Here is a 21,357-nt window from a genome sequence, read left to right as displayed (position 1 = left end):
GAGAGCAGTTCAGCGAGAGTTGGGCACACGGGTTGAGTTGAGCACAACATTTCACCCTCAGACGGATGGTCAGTCCGAGCGGACCATTCAGATTTTGGAAGATATGCTCCGAGCTTGTGTTATTGACTTTGGAGGCTCGTGAGATCAGTTTTTGCCTTTAGCGGAGTATGATTATAACAACAACTACCAGTGGAATATCCAGATGGCTCCTTATGAGGCTTTGTATGGTAGGCGGTGTCGGTCGCCGGTTGGATGGTTTGAGCCAGGAAAGGCTCGGTTGTTGGGTACGGATATGGTGCAGGATGTCTTGGACAAGGTCAGGATTATTTAGGATAGGCTTTGCACAGCTCAGTCCAGGTAAAAGAGTTATGCCGATCGTAAGGTTCATGATTTGGCTTTCATGGTCGGTGAGCGGGTTTTGCTTCGAGTATCGCCTATGAAAGGCGTGATAAGATTTGGGAAGAAGGGCAAGCTTAGCCCTAGGTTCATTGGCCCGTTTGAGATTCTTGATAGAGTGGGAGAGGTGGCTTACAGATTTGCGTTGCCGCCGAGTTTATCAGCTGTGCATCCAGTGTTTCATGAGTCCATGCTTCGGAAGTTTCACGGTGATCCATCCCACGTGTTAGATTTCAGCACTGTCCAATTGGACAAGGACTTGTCTTATGAGGAGGAGCCGATAGCTATTCTAGGCCGGCAGGTTCGTCAGTTAAGAACGAAGAGTTTTCCTTCTATTTGTGTTCAGTGGAGAGGTCAACCTGTTGAGGCATCGACCTGGGAGTCCGAGTCTGACATGCGGAACCGTTATCCCCATCTTTTCCCCGACTCAGGTACTTCCTTCTTATGTCCGTTCGAGGACGAACAATTATTTTAGAGGTGGAGAATGTGGTCATCACTTGTTTTAGAAATGAATTCTGCGTTCCGAGGCCTTAAAAACCTCTTTCAGCATCACCTGGATTTGTGTGCGCAATTTGGGCGCATAGCCGGAAAGCCATTATGTGAAAATCTATGAAAAATGATGAATTTTGACTTTAAAATGAATTTAAGTTGACTTCAGTCAATATTTTGGGTAAACGAATCCGGACCCATGATTTGACGGTCCCGAAGGGTCCGTAGGAAAATATGGGACTTGGGCGTATGCCCGGAATTGAATTCCGAGGTCCCAAGCCCAAGAAATGAATTTTTAAAGAAAATTATTTTCTAGAATATTTATGAGTTTATGAAAATGAAATGTGTTTAAAATTTGATGGTATCGGGCCCGTATTCTGGTTCCAGAGCCCGATACAGGTCTTATATGTGGTTTAAGTCGAGTCTGTGAAATTTGGTAATAAACGGACTTGAAACAACATGAATCGGACCGTATTTGAGAAAATTGGAAAATTTAAAGTTCGTAGGTGATTTCATATTTTGATGTTAAATTCATAGTTGTTGATGTTATTTTGGCGATTTGATCGCACGAGCAAGTCAGTATGGTGTTTTTGAGTTAGTATGCATGTTTGTTTTGGAGCCCCGAGGGCTCGAGTGAGTTTCGGAAGGTTTTGAACATCGGAAAAATTGCAGAAACTGCTGTCTGCGGGTGTCTAGGTCTTTGTGCTATGCGATCACATAGGAAGGTTCGTGATCGCATAGTGTAATTTCATGGGGGTCCTATTTTGAACTATGCGATCGCATAGCTTCTTCCGCAATCGCGTAGAGTTAAGTCTGGGGGGTCACCAGTTGTTCTATGCGATTGCATTACTTCTCCCGCTATCATAATGGGTTAAACAAGCCTGAGAAGGGGAACCCATTTTCCTCTTTGTGATCGCAATACCTGCTTCGCGATCGCGATGCCCAGTCCGCCTTACCCTATGTGATCGCATACCCTTGTTCGCGATCGCAGAGACCAATTTTGCCCAGTCATTTAAACAGTAACAGAACACATACGAGATTAAACCCAAAATTCATAACTTCTTCTTCCAAACTCCAAATTAGGTGATTTTTGAAAGAGAACTTCACCACCAAGTCATAGGTATGTAACCTTAGAATCATTTTCTTCAAATTCCATTAACACACATTAGATTTCTATGCTTAAATCATGTTCTTAAGGGTAGAAAATTAGGGATTTGGGTAGAGTTAGGGCTTTTTGTATACATGGAATTTAGACCTTGTTTTGGGGTCAGATTTCGAAACTAATTACATATTCGGGCTCGTGGGTGAATGAGTGATCGGGTTTTAGTCCGAACCTTGTATTTTGACCAAGCGAGCCCGGGGTCGATTTTTGACTTGTTGGAAAGAATGATAGGTAATCTATAATTAAGCATTGGAATTGAATTGTTTAGTGTTTATTGATGTTATTAAGTCGATTATGTCTAGATACAATTGACTTGGAGCCAAATTCAAGAGGAAAAGCGGTGTTTGAGGTTTGAGTTGGCTGTGGAAGTTCGAGGTAAGTATTTGGTCTAACTTTAGCTTGAGGGATTAGGAGTCGTGTCTTACTTGCTACATGTTAATTGTGGAGTACGACGTATAGGCATGGTAACAAGTATCTATACGCCGGTGTCAAGCATGCCCGTGAGTCTTGTATTGTAATTGTTATGATTCCGTTGTGGTTTATTGCACTTCATATGAGGATTATCATAATTGTTCCCCTGCCGGGATGTTATTATCATTATTGTTCCCTTGCCGGGATGTTATTATCATTATTGTTCCCTTGCCGGGATATGATTATCATTATTGTTCTCTTGCCGGGATATTATTATCATTATTGTTCCCTTGCCGGGATGTTATTGTCATATTATTGTTTCCTTGCCAGGATGTTTGTTTTGATATTATTGTTCCCTTGTCCGGACCCTTTTATGATTGGTGTTGATAAAAGAAATGGGAGCGGGTTGCACGCCTGCAATGGTAATATAAGAAATGGGAGCAGGTTGCACGCCTGCAACGGTAATATAAGAAATGGGAGCGGGTTGCACGCCTGCAACAGTAATATGTAAAATGGGAGTGGGTTGCACGCCTGCAACAGTAATAAAAGGAATGGGAGCGGGTTACACGCCTGCAATGATATTACGTGTGTCCCTGTTTCTTCTATTTCCTTATTTTTGCTAGTAATTGATGGCATTCCTTATGTTTCTCTCTACTATCGTTCTGTTGTTACCTGTCACTTCCCGTTGCATGTTTCCCCCACCCAACTTTAATTATAATTATCTGCTTCTATTTCCGCTGTATATGATTTAACTGCACAGGTTTATGTGGTAGTCTGGTCCTAGCCTTGTCACTACTTCGCGGAGATTAGGCTAGGCACTTACCAGCATATGAGGTCGATTGTGCTGATACTACACTCTGCACTATGTACAGTTACTGATACTGGAGCGCTTGGACCGCAGTGAGGGTGCTGTCTTCAGACCCCACAGGCGACCCGAGGTAGTCCTGTAGACATCCGCGGGCCTTGGCGTCACCTCCAATCTTTCCTCTTTTTGTTTTTACTTATTCAGAGACAGACTTATGTATTTCATTCAAACTTTGTTTGTAGTGTTCTTAGACTGTCTGTGAAGCTGTGACTCCAGTTCTGGGTAGTGTTGTACTTCAAATTATGTAGCAACGTTCGGTTGGAATATTACGTTTCGGCTTCCACATTTTCTTCTTGTTTAATCTTATTTCGTTGTTTAACTACTTAGTATTTTACATTGTATAATATATTTAAATAAAATGGGAGATAAATTCGCAGGATTCGGCTTCCTAGCTTCCACGATTAGGTGCCATCACGACTCCCAAGGGTGAAAAATCCAGGTCGTGACATGAATAGTCACCACCCCATGTATGTATTGATTAGACATACTCACTATACTATAGTTAATATAGTTTGAATCCCATAGGATCCAGATTCTACCTCTTTTTCTAAAGTTGTAGTTATGGTACCAACCTCAACCTCTAGTAATTTTGTTAATTGTTTTAGCATTATTTTGTTCTTTCACCCTATGCTCAAGTATAACTATGATTGTTATATTGTTATTCTTCATGAACGACCTGAACTCCTTTTGCTTATAGGTCTTGTTCAATCCCCCTTCATTCCAAGTTACCAGATTCATATTGGGATAAAAAGAGTGGGGATCCTTACTACAAATACTCTGGCCTCTGGTCACCTCATCATAATTGTTGCACACCAGTTGCTGAGAACTAGGCTCACCAAGAGGACTAAATCCATTTGACACATTCACTACCTGTTCAGCTACATTCTAGACTCCTTTCATAGCAGATGTTTGCTTTGCAAGTTGAAATCGGTCTGCTGTTTGAATCCCTGCTGGATTGGAATCCTTTGTGGCTTGGGTTAACTTCCCTACTTGTACCAGTTGATCACCTTTTGTAGCTTCCACGTGCGTATCTGCAACCTTCTTAGGCTTATTTATCAAGCTTGCTTTTGGTTTGTATTCCTTGTATTTGGAACTGTTGCTAGAGGAGGTTTTGCACTGGTTTACAAGTATGGTCAACCTGCAAACAATGAGGCAGTATGCTAGTGCCCAATCATACTCCACTTCTTGTTCAAACACCCTACCATTTAGATCTAACACTTTGATCATAATTGGTAGTTCTCTAGTAACATCCATTTCAACCAAGATCCTAGAGTATGAAATTCGTTCCACTTTTGTTGTGCATTCATCAGCATATAGAGGACCCTCTATCCCACTTCCAATTCTGCTCAATGAGTTCGTTCCCCAACAGCTTAGGGGAAGGTTGGGAAGTTTAGCCCATATTGGAACAGTTTGTAGGACTTCAACCTAAAAATTGAACTGAGTTGTCCAAGGTTTTATAATTATTGGCTTATTGTTGATAGTGTATAGACATGAGTAGAGTACGGCATCCTTGTCTTCCATGCAATTGAACCTCACTACAAAGTACCCATCATTGTGATAGAACACTTTTGTTTCAAGGCAAAGTTCTAATGCGCTGAAATAAACCTCTCAAGAGCTCCAGTGGTTGGGGTATGACCAACCACATACAATATCAATGCTTGCCTCCACTTAGCATTTTGTCTTTCTATTTCCTTCTTTCTTAATTCTATGATTTTCTCCCCATCCTTCACAATTGGCAACAAAGCTCAAATTCATGCCCCTTGCTTCCATTCTATTGCCCGCAAAAAGGGTCTTCCATTACTTTGTTCCAAGTTGGACGATCTGTGGTTATATCCCTATGAGCCCCCAAAAGTGCTTCCTCCTCTATTTTGTCCGAATTTTGCATTACTGTGGTATCGACAGGCTTCGTTATCACCATATTAGTCCCCTCTTTGGTCGAGCTGGAGCTAGTATTACGATCCACTAATTTCACTAGGTTTAAGCATCTCTGAGCGCCTCAAACTACATCGCTCACTAGCCTGACCAGATTTAAAGTAGTAGCAGTCGGATTCATCATACCTGAGTTAGTAACTTGCGCTGCTGTTCGATTAGTTACCATTTGATTTGCAACACTCTTGCTGGAATTGGAGTTTCTGATCGTTGTTCCATCCACCCCAATACCCATAGCATTCGTCAGGGTTCGGATCTCCTCCTTCCTAAGCAACAATGGTGGCCAAACTTCCTTTGCAACCCCCAATTGTTCAAGTGATGCAATAGCTTTCTTTGCCCTCCACTACGTTTAATAGCTTCCATCATCAACTGTTGAGTTGCCTGAGCCTTTCCCGGCTCCCTTTTTGTTCCCCCTCTGCCCATTGCCAACTAGGCGCACAGTAGCAAAGCACGCTTATTGTACGCCGAGAGCAGTTTTAGAGAGAGGTTTTTCGTTGTTCTCTTTTATTCGGGACTAATCAAGTGGGGATTAAAGCATCTAAAATGTTTCTAAAGATAGGGAATACATGATTGAGTTTCTCCTCTTTGTTTAACTTTTTATGTTTGGTCATTTTTACTTCCGGCAACGTAATATATGAAACTTATATATCACTTGCACATATATTTACAAATATTTGTTTTTTGCTATTTTTTCCTCCCCGTCCTTCAAGTTAACAAGAAAGTCATTGAATGACGATACAATAAATCATTTAACATTATCGTTATTGTTAAATTGGTCGAACTGTTGGTAAAATTACAAGTAATTACAGTTGAAAAATAAGAAACAAAAAATAAATAAATATTCTTCAGGCTGAAGCACAGATATCTCGCTCTCTTTAAGGAGATTCAAGCCCACTGTGGTAGCATCTTTACCGGTCCAACAGTAATACTCTTGACTTGTCCCCTCCAGGATACAATAGCCCGACAATGTCGTATGACTCAAACAAACTTTAGACAAGTTATTGAGTCCAAAGCTCCACCAAAATGAACACCTTCCTTCAACAAAAATAATATTCTCTTTTGTAGAGAAAAGCTCAAGACTTAAATTTTCTCTCTTAACTCTCTTATTCACAATACCAACCACACCTTTTTTTTTTGTAACAATGTGAATATTACCATTGACATCATCAAACAATTACACTTATAGAGCACCTAATATCTGTCCACAGACTTTTAGGCCTCCAACAAACAGAAAAACAACTAATTACAAGTAATTTGTCTAACTAAACTACTACATTTCTGAGCTTTCTTTGACTGCTGAAGTAATTCTATCTTTTTTATCACTTCTCTCTTAATTTGTGTAACTACATCTGCTCTATTTACAGTTCTTCCCTAAAAAAAATTAATGTTCCTAGCTCTCCATGTATGGTATATCACTGCCATATTTACTGCGGCTATCACTTCCTTTTTGAATTGTTTCCAATGCTTCTTTTTGATTTGTTCCAGCATTTGTTTGATTCCTGTAATTTGCACGACCTACCCAAGGCACAGATTTAACTCTTGCCTTACTGAATTGATCCAGCTAGGGGTGTACAAACCAAACCGATAACCCGCACCAAGCCGAAAACTCAAGTCAACCCAAAAAAAAAAATCCGACTAGTGGTTTGATTTGACTTGGTTTGGTATTGAAAAATAAAATCCGACCACAATAGGGTTGGTTTGGTATTAACTAAAAAAGTCAAACCAAAACCAAACCAATCAGACATTACATGTATACATATTTTATATATTAGATAGATAAAAATATTTATTAGAATGTAAGTTATAAATATTTCTTAATTTTTATTATAATTTCTGTATTTAGCATAATATTTTAAGTTGGTATTATAACCCACGTAAATGTTTGTTTTTGTTTAGCCCATAAAAGAATAATTGAGCCCAAACCAAAACCTAATCCTAAAGCAGCACTAGAGTGCCCTAACTAAAGTTGTTCTGAAAAACTTTAATAGTTGAAATCAAATTAGCTCTCTTTTGCTCTCATCGGTAAGAAACCTACACTCATCGGTAAGAAATCAACAAGTTACGACATCTAATTTTATATATTTCTGCTCTTCGTTGAAGTTAAGATCACTAGCTGCCTATCCAGAGCTCCATTTCTCCTTAAGATTTAGAAACCAACATCATTTGTTGATTCAATCAACCAGGCATCGCATCACAGATATAAGGGTTTCTTTTTATGACTGCCTTAGCTTTTGGTGTAGTTTTTATTTAGCAAATTTGTTGTATTCCTCCCTTTTTCAAAATTGGTTGTTCTACAAATTCAAAACTATTATCGTCCGGTGTTTTTTTTTCTTCTCCTTTTTCTTTTTGTTCTCTTTTTCATTTGGCATTTCATGAAAAAGTAATTGGATATTTTCTATTTGCACTTTTGCAGGAACTCTTTCTAAGAATGGAAACTACAACTTCTGGAGCAGATGCGGAGGTGGTTGTCAATAATCCTTCGCTAGTGGCAGCTCAAAAACAAAGTGAAGACACTCCTCATCGACGCACTCCTCCTAAGAAGCAAAAAAAAGAACGACTCCATCAGAAAATTCAAAATCTGGGAATAGTGGCAGAGAGACATCCAAGATTTGAAATCACTTTTCCAAATTTATTGCTAAAGGAGGTAAATGTAAGGCAAAATGTAATTATTGTCCTAAAACATTTGCTGTAGGTAGCAAGAATGGGACTACTACATTATGGTCGCATTTAAATTCTACATGTCATAAATCTCCCTTTAGAGTCATTGATAAGAGACAAACAACATTAAAACCTATCAAAGAAGGGTGGCTAGATGGTGGTTCGGGTGTTACTGAAAGGGTAGTGTATAATATGGATGATATTAGGAGGGCGATTGCCGAATTTGTAATTCTTGATGAGCAACCTTTTAGATTTGTTGAAGGAGAAGGATTTAAGAAATTAATGGCTAAAGCCTTACCTAATTTTGAATTACCTTCTCGTGTAACTGTTGCTAGACATTGTTTGAGGATTTATCATGAAGAGAAGGAAAAACTTAAAAATCTTATTAAGAACCAACGTGTATGTCTCAGCTGTGATACATGGACATCACTACAAAACTTAACTTATATGGTTGTCAATGCACATTGGATAGATGATCAATGGAATCTACAAAAGAAAATTTTGAACTTTTTTCCAACACCGGATCACAAAGGTGAGACTATTGCAAAGGGAATTGAAGCATGTTTATTTGGTTGGGGCATTTAGAACTTGTTTACAGTGACCTTAGATAATGCAAGTGCTAATGATGCTGCCATTAAGCATTTGAAGTTACGTATTGATGATTGGAAAAGGGTAATACTTGAAAATGAGTTTTTGCATGTTAGATGCAATGCTCATATTTTAAACTTGATTGTAAAAAGATGGATTAGATGAACAGATTGAGCCTATTTCTCGTGTAAGAAATGCAGTAAAATATGTTAGGTCTTCTCATTCAAGGTTTGCTTCTTTCAAGTCATTTGTTGAGAAAGCTAAGATAAATACTCATGGTCTTGTAAGTCTTGATGTTGAAACAAGATGGAACTCCACATATACAATGTTAGATACAGCTCTAAAATTTGAAAAAGTCTTTACAAAAATGTATGTGGATGACCATAAGTATCAAAAGTATTGTCGAGAAATAAGTGCTTTAAGAGGAAATCCATCTGCAGACGACTGGAAGAATGTGAAAGCTTTTATCAAGTTTCTTAACATTTTCTATCAGACAACTTTAAAATTTTCAGGCAGTTTATATGCTACTTCCAACTCTTTCTTCCATGAATTTTTCAATCATCGAAATGTTATTATAAAGTATACCAAAAGCGATGATTGTACTTTGAAAGATATGGCAGGAAGAATGAAAAGTAAGCTTGAGAAATATTGGGGTAAGTTTGAGGATATGAATATGTTATTGCTTGTTGCTGTTTTGTTGGATCCTAGATACAAGATGAAGTATGCAAACTTCATTCTTACTGGTGCATTTGGTTCTTTGTTGGGAAGATTGAAGTCTGAAGATGTGATAAGCATTTTAAATCGCTTGTATAATAACTACAATGATTCTTTTTTTGAGGAGTCTAATGACAATATTGGAGGCGATACTAGTATGAGTGAAGTTGGTGATTTGTTGCAATCAAAGGGGGAGAAACTTTTGGAAGATGATGGAAATACTATAAAAAAATCTGATCTTGAGATATATTTGATGGATGATGTGGTGAAGATCAATGATTTTAATATCTTGACATGGTGGAAAGTTTCATCTAGTAAATATCCAATTGTTTCAAGGATTGCAAGGGATGTTCTTTCTATTCCTATTTTTACTGTTGCATCGGAGTCGGTTTTTAGTACAGGTGGTCGAATTCTGAATTCTTATAGGAGTTCTTTATCACCAAAAACAGTGGAAGCACTTATTTGTACTCAACAATAGATACGATCACCTTCCAAGGAATATAAGTTTGAAGACATGTTAGAAGAAGTCCAGAAAATTAAGCAAATTGAAGAAGGTAATAATTTATATTCAATTGTTAATGAGTATAATTATTTTTTATATTATTTAATATTTAAATATGTTAATTGTTTCTTCTTCTTTTTTCAGAATATGCAGACTCGCCTTTGAGGATTGATTAGAGGGATGATTAACTACAATATGCTTCAGGACTATTTTTGGAAGTGAGGTCATTATGCCTTTACAAGTATTTTGGAAACATATTGTTCTTACTAGTTCTTGTACAAAAAAGACTGCTTGTTAGTACTTGCATTTGAGACAAGCTAATGGAACACTAAATTTACAGAGCAAGCAGTGTGGAAGCTTGGACTTTTGAATTATCATATATATATATATATATATATATATATATATATATATATATATATATATAGTTGTACAATCGTTGTATGAATTCTTAGGGGTGATCATTACTATCTTTGGTTGAAACAGCTAAAAGAACGGCTTTAATTCAGAGTAGTGCATTATCTATGTATCCGAATTTGTTGCATTTATGGAGGTCTAAAATAAGCCTCCAAGTTTATCGGAACGAAAAATCCGAGAAAATTCGATATTAAAAAACCTGACTTTTGTTGGTTTGGTTTGGTCTATATATTTAAAAATCCGATACAATTAGTTTAATTTGGTAATTGCAAAATCCGAACTAACCCGACCTATGTACACCCCTAGATCCAGCTACATTTAACAAACAGATGGTCTTGTGATTCTAGTGTATCCTCATTACACAAATTATAGTTAATGTTTTCAACCTGTAATTGCATTCCAATCATCATGTCCTTAGTTAGCAGCCTCCCAAGTGTTGCAAGCCAACCAATAAATTTGTGTTTGGGTCGTGCTACAGTTGTCCATATTAAATCTGCAACCTTCAGCTTCTGTTGTCGACCAATTATTGCAAGATAGTTTTAAGTAATTGAGTAACTCCCTTATGAAGTTAATGTATATATGCCCCGGGAGTACCATTCCTTCATCGGTTCTTTAGTTGAGTTTGGCTTTCTCCAATACCAGCTACTATCTATTGGAGGTGTATGAGCCCACACTTTTCTCACCGTAACACTTTTCTCATTCACAACAAAAAGAAGAAACACCACAATTTATAGGTGTAGAATCTCTTCCTTGAAATAAATAATAAGATAGTGGGATAATAAAATAGTAGAACATAGGTTGGTGGTTACAAGATATAAGCTTTAGTGGGTAATAAATGGTAAATCATGGCATTAGTGGTTTCATGAGTTACAACAAAGTAATGGCCACTTCCTTGTCAATTTATAACCACTATCTTACAAGAAATAATGTACTTTAATATTGTAATTTTAATATTAAAATGCCCTAACACCAACACGAATATTATGAAGTTAACTAGCGATTTTTGCTTATCGATATTACTTTTGAAACTTATTTATTCTCAACATTAAAATTTTAAGTTAATTATAAATTAATATATAATTTCATCAATTATATACAAAATAATATATTAGAATTTAATCTTCCCTATTTTCTCTCCCTTTCTCACCCAAATTCAAAACTGGACTCTTCAAACGTACGTGATATTGTTGAGCTTTTTTCTTCAATTAAGACTAGATTCGTCAGTTGTTAATCACTGTTAACTTGATTCCATAACTCCAATAAATTAGATTATGGTTAAGAGCTCAACTGTTTTATCAGTTAGTTGACCCATATTATTTTTTGGGAAGAAAAATATTTAGAAACCACTATTGTTTAGTGGCTTTTAACTTCTTATAGCTATCATATAAATAATTACTTTCTGTAGCTACTATTCAATTGTTACGGTAGTATATTTGTTGTATTTGCGTTGTTGTATTCATGAATACAGCAGCAAAAAGCGCCTAAAAATCAAGATAGTTCAACTGTACGCCCATGTATTTGCGCCATGTATTTATAAATACAGTAGCAAAAAGCGCCTAAAATCAGGACAGTCCAGTTGTATACGCATGATTCACATGTACTCGCACTGCTGTATTCATGACAGCAGTAAAAACGCCTAAAATCAGGGCAGTCCAGCTATAAGCGCATGTATTCACATGTATTCGCACAATGTATTCATGAATACATCAACAAAAAAATCTAAAATTAAGACAGTCCAGCTGTACATGCATGTATTCACATGTATTTGTGATATTGTACTCATGAATACAACAACAAAAAGCACCTAAAATCAAGGCAATCCAGATGTATGCGCATGTATTCACATGTATTCACGCCATGTATTCATGAATACAGTAACGAAAATCACCTTTAAAATAGGTATGTCCAGCTGTATAAGAGAGGAAAAACATAAATAGTGTATTTCATGCCTTATTTCATGCCTCAATCATCCAATGGTAGTATATACCATAAATACTTATTTTTCTATAAAATATAAAAGGTAGCTAGAAAATAATATTTTAAAATAATTTTGATTTATAAATAAATAAGGTATACCTTTGCTATAGGAGGTAAAATTTTCTTTTATCTATGGCATACAAGGAATAGTTTCACACCTAGTTTAAAAGCTTCATCGGCAACCATTAAGAAGCTTTAAAGCTTTAAATTCGAAAATTGAATTTTGCGACATTATTATTTGTTTGATGTGTATGTTGTTGCAAATGATTAGGAATATCTTTTGGAGTTTATATCTCAAATTTGAGAGAATTTGGTGAAGATTCGAGGTAGCTTTTATTAGAATTTCATATTGAAACTCGAAAAAAGGACATAAACAAATTATTTCATATTTCGGGTATACAAATGACATACAGCATATATACAACGAGCATAATCGTATACAAGTTATATAGAAATTGTATGTAAATTGTAATTTTTGACCGGATTCTGTATAGAAAAAATTATATTCAAATTGTAGATAAATTGTAGATTTGACCAAATTTGTATATATTTTATTAAAAGCTTTAATTACTTTATGTAAATAGAAAAACTTAGATAAACCAAGTAAATAAATTTAAAATTTTATATATAGATTAAAAATTCCCTTCTAATCTCTATAGAAAATTTACATGTCATAGCTAATTCTAAGATCTATTTATGGATGATACCTAAATTTTAATTTAATTATTTTTTCAAAACTACAACAAAATTTTAATTTGCGTATTATAGCTATACCAAATATATAGAGTTATTCCACTGTATCAATCTTTTCTCTCAACTATATCTCTCTATTCTCCCTCAACTCTCTCTCATTTTTCCCTCTCTCTCTTCGCACTCGATAAGGCCGCCGCCCAACTCCGTCGATGCTGGTCATCTTCTCCGGCAAAGCTCTTTCGGAGCCCAACCAAATAGCCGCCTTCACCAAAACCACTACCCCTTTTACTGCAAATCACTTTTTAACACCATCTACACTCACCCTCAGATCCAGATCTAAAATCACGAAGTTGGGATCAATCCATTACCGGCGGCAAAACAATGGAGAAGGAAGATCGAAGGCGTCACCGAATCTGTATCTGACAGAGATGCTAGAATCCAAGGCTTCTTCTCTTTCTTTGTATCTCACATATGAGTTTATTCGTCCAGCCAGAAACTTATTCCTCCACCACTTCTTTTCATGCCAGAAAAAGGAGCTGCCTTTTTTCTCCTCCACTGCCTTTCACGCCGAAAAACTATTGTATAAATACAGTGCATTTTATATTTCGTCAGAGATCTAAAGTGTATTTTGTATTTTTACCGTATATTCGACGGGATTCAATTGAACTCTCCATTTTTAAATACAAGCTATTTTTTATTCTCGTCGAAGATTTGACTGGATTTGACTGTATGCTTCTTCTTCTTCTTTTAACTGTAAATACAATATATTTTTAAAATAATATGAATTTATTCTTCATTTTTAGTGTAAATACAATGGTATTTTATATCTCGCCGAAGATCCGACAGGAATTGATTGTATTCTTTCTTTTTAAATGCAGTGTATTTTGGATTTTCACCGGAGATTTGATTGGATTTGGCTGTATTCTTTATTTAACTATTGTTTAGTATTAATACAGTCGAATACGTTGAACCTTGCGACATCAAATAAGGTTGGATACAACTAAATAGTGCATCCAAATACACTCAAATATACACAGAAAAAAAATACAGTTCAGCAGTGTATTCAAATACACTCAAATATAGTGAATTGTCCAAAACTAGCTGCAAAATATAAATATATAAAATATAGCTATGGATTGTTAAAAGCTTCAGGTAGTCATTTCTGAAAGTTCCCCATTTTTATACAGTAACACATTGAAGCTTGGTGCTTGCAATGGACTGATGGAGCATTTTCGGCATTGGACCGTATGCATCTTTTGGGCCGTCTTAACACTTGCATCTCTTATATATTTGGGCTTCATTTTCAAACCAGCCCAAGTTTTAACTCTTGCATCTCAACGCTAAAGAAGGATTACAATTTTTAAGTCAATGGATCTGAGTAGCATACCAGCATCCACTGCTCCTTTGTGATATTTGCTCGTGGATCTGGTCTGACTATATATTATTATTATTCGGGTCACTGCTATTAAATATACATTGTCGAACTATGAGCCCGTTAGATGCTGAAAAACACTTTTAAGTGCTGAAACTGATTTAAAAAATAAGCAATTATATGTTTGGATAAAAGTGCTGAAATTAATAATAAGCAGCTAAAGAACTGGGTATACGAAGAGTTTTGTTTTAAAAAGAAGTATTGTAGGGATAAAATAGTAAATATTTTGGTCAAACCTAAAGTGCTTATAAGCTGAAATTTGATAAGTTGGGGAAGACCAACTTATGACTTTTGGCTTATTTTTGACTTATAAGCACTTTTAATTTACCAAATGCGCAAATAAGCCAAAAAATACTTATAAACCAATTTGACCAGCTTATAAGCTTAGCCAAACACCCTCTATACCCTGCCAAAAAAAATTCAGCCTAGCAAGACTCTTGGAATCAAATCCAATAATAATTTCGCAAAATTAGGCAAATGAGGATCAAATTTATCGAGGTTTGAGTCGTATCTTGTCCCCTGTGATCTTTCATTATAAGAGTCTGAGCTTTAAATAATCTTTCGAATTAGATCTTTAAAAAGGTTTAAACTAAAATGTTAAAACGAATATTTAAAGCTTTAAAAAAAGTGTGATTTTTACCAAAACTCCGAATATGAAACGTTTCTGTTGTCTTCGGCCATTACATGAAATTAAGGGTGTCTAACGGGTCGCGTCAGCCCGGTTCCGAACCAGTCCAGACCGGTTAAAACCGAAACCGGCCCGGACCGGTAGAAGGGGGTCGGGTGCGGCTCGGTTATAGGGGTAGGGCGGTTTGCACCGTTCACTTTCGAACCACCGGTTACTCGGACCGGTCAAACCCGGTCGATAAACAGTGTTCTTCAACCGGTTTAACGGTAAAATATTTTTTTTTTTAAAAACAATTGGGCTCAGATTTCTGACCGTTGGCAACGGTCCATTTCAGAATATGGCCGCTGCCCAACGGTTGAATTGCACAAATAGCCCAATTTTGTTTTTTTTTTTTAAAATTAACCCCCCTTTGAAAAACTATAAATATCCTCTTCTTCCTCATTTCTTCACTCATCTCTCAATTCTCAATCTCAATTCTCATATTCTCTCATTCTTCAATCTTCATTCTTCACCTATTAAAGTGCAATCAACTATTTGGCTCTTTTTTTTTAATTTAATTTATCGTAGTATTTATTGTTTGAAGTTTGAACAATTGAACTTCAAAATTGGAATAATTGACGTTTCTTCGTGGTAACATTGGGGTTGCGAAATCATCAAATGCTCAATTTATTGTCGAATTCGGTGCATTCCCTCCAACTCTTTCTCTTATTTACTATTTCATTTGCATATTTATTTGTTGCTAGTAGTTAAATTTTTACAATATGTTTAATGCTGCAAAAAGAGTTTGTAACAAGGTTACTAATCAGGGAAATAAAAAAAAATATAGAAGATAATGAATTAGAAAGGGAAGATGAGATACCACTTACACCTAGTAGTGTTGGAGCTGCTAGCAGGGGTGGTGGTCGTGGTGCTAGTAGTAGACTACCTGTGACCCCGACTAGTAATCGTAGAAAAAAGAAGTAAGGTTTGGAAATTTATTGAAGACATACCGAATAGTGATAGAGTTAAATGCAAACTTTGTAATGATACTTTTAAATATAAGACTGGAGGACAATTAGGGGGACTGAGACACTTAGTAGACATATAAGAATTGAGCATCCTATAGAACGAGGATCTGATGGAGATGAAAATCAATCAACTCTAAACCCTACTACTGGAGATCTTGTGAAATATGATAAAATGAAGGATCGTGAGGAGTCAGCAAAAATGATTGCTTTGGGTTGTCTACATTTTTCTTTTGCTTCTTCATCATATCTTATTATGTATATTCAAAGGATTTACAATCCTTTATTTAAATGTATCCCTAGAAGTACTTGTAGATCTGATATCTTTAGACTTCATGGACAATATCAAATATATATATACGTTATTTGTTTAGCCATCTTCCTTGTAGAGTTTCTCTAACTTCTGATATTGGCCATGCTGTTAATGGAAATGATTATTTGACAATTAATGTAGGCAATGTTAATCTCACTATGCACTATACCACTTCTGCTACTGTGGATGATGAAGAAGGCCTTGATAGTTTTAATATTTTTTCTACATTTTCTAACACTCAAACCAGTAGTAGAAATATTGATGAACTTCAATTCTACTTGCAGAAGCAAAAAGAGCCTCGCACAAAGGAATTTTCACCTTTGGGAAGGTGGCATGAGAATGGAAAGCAATTTCCTGTTCTTTTCGTTATGGCTCGGGACGTGCTGAATGTGTCAATTTCAACTGTTGCATCAGAGAGTGCATTTAGCTAAGCAAGACAACAACTTGGAGACACCCGTCACTCATTGGGAAGCAATGCTTTGGAAGTTTTAGTATGTTTCAGAGATTGGATTAGATCGGAACGAAGAAATCAAGGACGTGAAGATGTTGATAGCCCAGAAGACGAGGAACTTGGAGATATATTAACACATGGTAACCCATCCGAATTTAACACTCCAGAAGAAGGTCACTCAGTTCATATTGATTATGAAGAACTTACTAAGGCAATGCAAAACCTTTGAATTTATTCTTTTTTGGTTAATTTACTTGTTAAATGTAAACCTTTCAATTTGTAAGTTTGAATTTTGAAATAAATGTAGCACTTGCAATTTATAAGTGCAATTTTTTCTCATCTTCCTTGTATTCTTTATATTTTTACTTTATATTAATATACTTACAATAGTTATATAAAATACAAAAAAAAAAAAAAATAATAATACTAAACCCGGCCTGGCCCCATCAACCCGTAACCCTTACGGTTCAATTTTTACCCGGATGAACCCGAACTTGTTAAACCCGATATGCCATAACCCGTAACCGGCTCGAACCATAACCTGTACGGGTACTAAAATTCCCTACCCAACCCGGTCCGGCCCACCCGGTAAACACCCATACATGAAATCCGGTAATCATGCTTGGGAAATGAATGTTTTGTTTCCAATTTTTTAGGGTCAAACGTCTACTGTTGGTCAAATTCAACCCAACTTTTAAACCAAATATTTAGGCATACAATACATCTCTCTAGAAGATTTTAGAGGTCAACTGTTTTTCTTTTTCTCATTTTCTTTTTTGCTATAAGCAAGCCCAAATTTATGACATGGATTGCATAATTCTCTGTGGAAGGTATTTATCTTGCTTTAGCCAAACAGATATCGATTCATCCAAGAACTGGTCATTCGGAGTTACCTAATCTTACTTTATATTAATATTCAAAACAAATATTATACACTATCTTTGGTATGCTACCTAAGATGTCATAATAGAACAGAAGGCCAAAGTACAAAGGCCCCTACCACATGAAACGTAGTCCGTGACGTTCATCAAACAATTTTCACGTGGACATTCAAGTGAATCTAGAATTTAGACTTTTCACGCGGGTGTTAATGCTTATCGCAGAGGTGAATCTAAAATTTAGATGTTGAAATTTTTGAGTTGAGAGAGACTTAAGAAAACTATATATCATACTTATTCACACAAACAAACAATTCCACCTCGGACCCAGTTAGGTTCTGAAGCGTGAAATCATAGTTGAATCTGCCATGTATACGGTCAAAATCGGGCTTGTCTAATTTTGTATGATCGACTGAAATCGGGGTAGTAGATCAAGCTCGGCCTCGGTTATATCGAACCGTGGTACGGATATGGATTGGTAAGCTCGTGGATCGATGGCCGATCAAGATCGAGATCAGCCATGGTCGAGATCGAAACAAGAAAGAGATCGGACAAGATCGAAGGAAGCCTACCAGGTCGAATAACAGAAAGCCGAGATATTCGTGATCGGGCAAGAATCTGGCGAAAATCTCGGCACATATCAAGTCAGGACCAGTTATTTAGCCCATCATGGGATTTACTTCCGTAATTAGAATTATACCATAAATAGAATTCCCCTACTATATAAAGAGGGCCCTAATCATCTTGTAATCATCTTACATTTACGCATATCAAAGCAATACAATACTTTCTAGCTTATATTCTTGTTCATCAGTTTGCTTCTTAACTATTTTGGGCATCGATCAGTTCGAGGCCAAAATTTGATCACGCCCAACTATGCCTTATAAAAAGGACAATGCGGTTGTTGCAAATATAATCCGGTTTACAAGTCCGGAGTCGAATCCCACAGAGAGTTAACCTATCAATCACAATCTTTAGACCCACTAAACTCTTCAGAACCAGCTTCCCAAATGTTTGAATCACAAGTTGATGGTTTCTTTAGTAACTAAGATTGCAAGTAAATTAAACAGGTTGTAAACTAAAACGCTAAGGTTGTAAACAATGATGAGATAAAGCTAAGGTAAAGATTTCCCCTATTGATGGAATCCCTTCTGTTTATGCTTCATACAAATGTACCAACACTTCTCTATCAATCATGAACGCTCGTCTTACCATAAATCTCTCCCGAGTAATCACAGTAATATACTATTGCACTCTCCCGAGATACACTAGCTAGCTTTAATTAACACAGTTCACTTAAGATTGCACCCAAGGCTTCGTTATCCCTAATCCCGCCTTTAAACCCGCAGTTATAGATTCCTCTTATACTTTAGGAGTGGTGTTATTCAACAATAACCTAAATATGCACTCTCTCCCGAGTTATGCACACTAAATAGGCACAGCTAATTGAGGATCCTGTCAATTAACTACAACAAGAACATAGTTGAATAAATAAAGATTGAAACTAGCAATTTGTATTCACATAAACAAGAAGTTCATCCCCCAATAGGTTCCATCAAAACCTTAGACAAAAGATTTAGCTACTCATAACTATGGGTAAACAAACTAAGATAAGATCCATCATAAACTAGCAATCAAAATCAAAGAAAAGAAGAAAGATGTTTTGGGTGATCTCTCACAATTGTTTTTCTTGCCAAGATACTCTAAAAATCAATACATGCCTCTCTTGGGTGAAGTCTAGTGTTTAAAATAGGTTTTAGGGCTAAAAATCCCGTGTTTGCACTTTAGTCCCTGCACTTTTCTCGCGCCTGCCGCGGTTCTGCCGCGGTCGCGGTGGAACTGCGGCCAAATAGCTCCTCTGAATCTCCTTCTGTCTGCGAGCATCCTTCACCGCGGTTCTGCCGCGGTCGCGGTGGAACCGCGACAGAGTCATTTTTCTGATTCTTCAGCCTGTTTTTGCGTGGTTCACTTGGGACATTTCACGGTTGGCCTCTCTTTCTTCATTTTTTGACTCCAAAAGTGCTCCCTAGCCTTCCTTAGTCATATATAACCTGTAAATCATGAAAAGCACTAATAAGATCATTTTGTTATCACTTTTATTATTAAAACTATGCAAGAAGGCGATTATTTAGGGCCTGAATATAGTTAAATTCACCTATTATCAGCACTTAAGCTCGAGGGCTGAATCACGTTTCAATATTGGTTTGCTTTATCTCATTGTTAATCTTTAATGCTAATCTTTACGTTTATCAATTGATATTAGGTAAAATCACGTGTCCTTAAAATAACATTACAAATTTAATTGTTATCCAATTTTAGGGTAAATAGTTTGGCGCCCACCGTGGGGCTAAGGATAATAGTGATTGTCTGGTATTAATCTTTCATAATACACATTGCTTTACACTTGCTCTTGTAAGTATCTTTGATTTCACAATCACCATGTCAAATTCTCAAGTAGCACCCACACATACAGACAACGACCTTGGTCTTTAGGGAGAGAACGAGAATGTAGCCACCCGGGAAATGGAGCACCTCCAGTCAACCCCGATGGACCACAAGCCATGAACCTAATTGACATCGGTTCCCATGTTGCCATTAATGGAAATTAAAGGGTCGACCCTGAAAACACCGTCCGCAGAGATGCCCGAACAGCCGATCAGAACGCACAAAGTAGAGGAGAAGGCGGAATTAGCCTTTGAATGATACGAAATATTACAAACTCAACAATCTGCAATAGCGCAACTCCAAAATCAGAATCAAGCACCAAGCAGAATAGAGCTCGAAACATCACAAGGAGTTGTTCGAACCTGTACTGGAGAAATCGAACGCCAATGAATCAGGGATCGACCCCACCATTATGAAGATGCTCGAGGAGCTCACTAAGCGGATCAAATCAGGTGAAAAGAAAATCGAGGCTAATGACAAGAAGGTAGAGACATACAACTCACGGGTTGACCAAATACCGGGAGCACCACCGATTATAAAGGGTTTGGGTTCGAAGAAGTTCGTGCAGAAGCCTTTCCCTCCAAGTGCGGCTCCGAAGTCTATTTCTAAGAAGTTCTGTATGCAAGAAATTCCCAAATACAGTGGGACCACCCATCCTAATGAGCACGTCAATTCTTACACATGCACAATTATGGGGAATGACTTAGAAGATGATGAGATTGAATCTGTTCTATTGAAGAAATTTGGAGAAACCTTATCGAAGGATGCCATGATATGGTATCATATCTTACCACCCAACTCTATTGATTCGGAGCCATTAATGTTGCAACAAGGAAATCGAACCTCTTCAAGGTAAGACAAAAGGATAACGAGATGTTTAGGGAATTCGTATCTCGGTTCCAAAAGGAGAGAATGGATTTGCCTCCAGTCACCGACGACTGGGTTGTTCAAGCTTTCACCCAAGGTCTCAACACTCGGAGTTCCATAGCTTCACAGCAGTTGAAGCAAAGTTTGATCGAGTACCCGGCTGTCACTTGGTCCGACTTACATAATCGATACCAGTCGAAGATCAGGGTCGAGGATGATCAACTAGGGACCCCTTCCGGGTCTGTTTATCCTAACAGGTCCATGGATAGGATCAAAAGGGACATCGATCGAGAGCCAAGATCGAATAGAGATCGATATCAACCGTACAATGGAGACCGTAGAGGCAGCGGTCTAGGCGAAGCTTCGCACGAAATGAGAGGAGAAATGATCGAGGTCAAAATTCACAAGGACTTAGTGCTGAGGAAGATCACGTTAAACGTCCAAAATCCGAATAAAGGTATGACCCTATTCCAATTCTTTTTATTTTTTCGACTAACACTTGCAGGTTATCGACCAGGAGCATCACGAAGCTTTGGAT

This window comes from Nicotiana sylvestris, chromosome 10, assembly GCF_000393655.2.
Source record: "Nicotiana sylvestris chromosome 10, ASM39365v2, whole genome shotgun sequence".
Taxonomy (NCBI): Eukaryota; Viridiplantae; Streptophyta; class Magnoliopsida; order Solanales; family Solanaceae; genus Nicotiana; species Nicotiana sylvestris.
The sequence above is the reverse complement of the archived record's forward strand: the minus strand, read 5'-3'. Positions refer to the sequence as shown.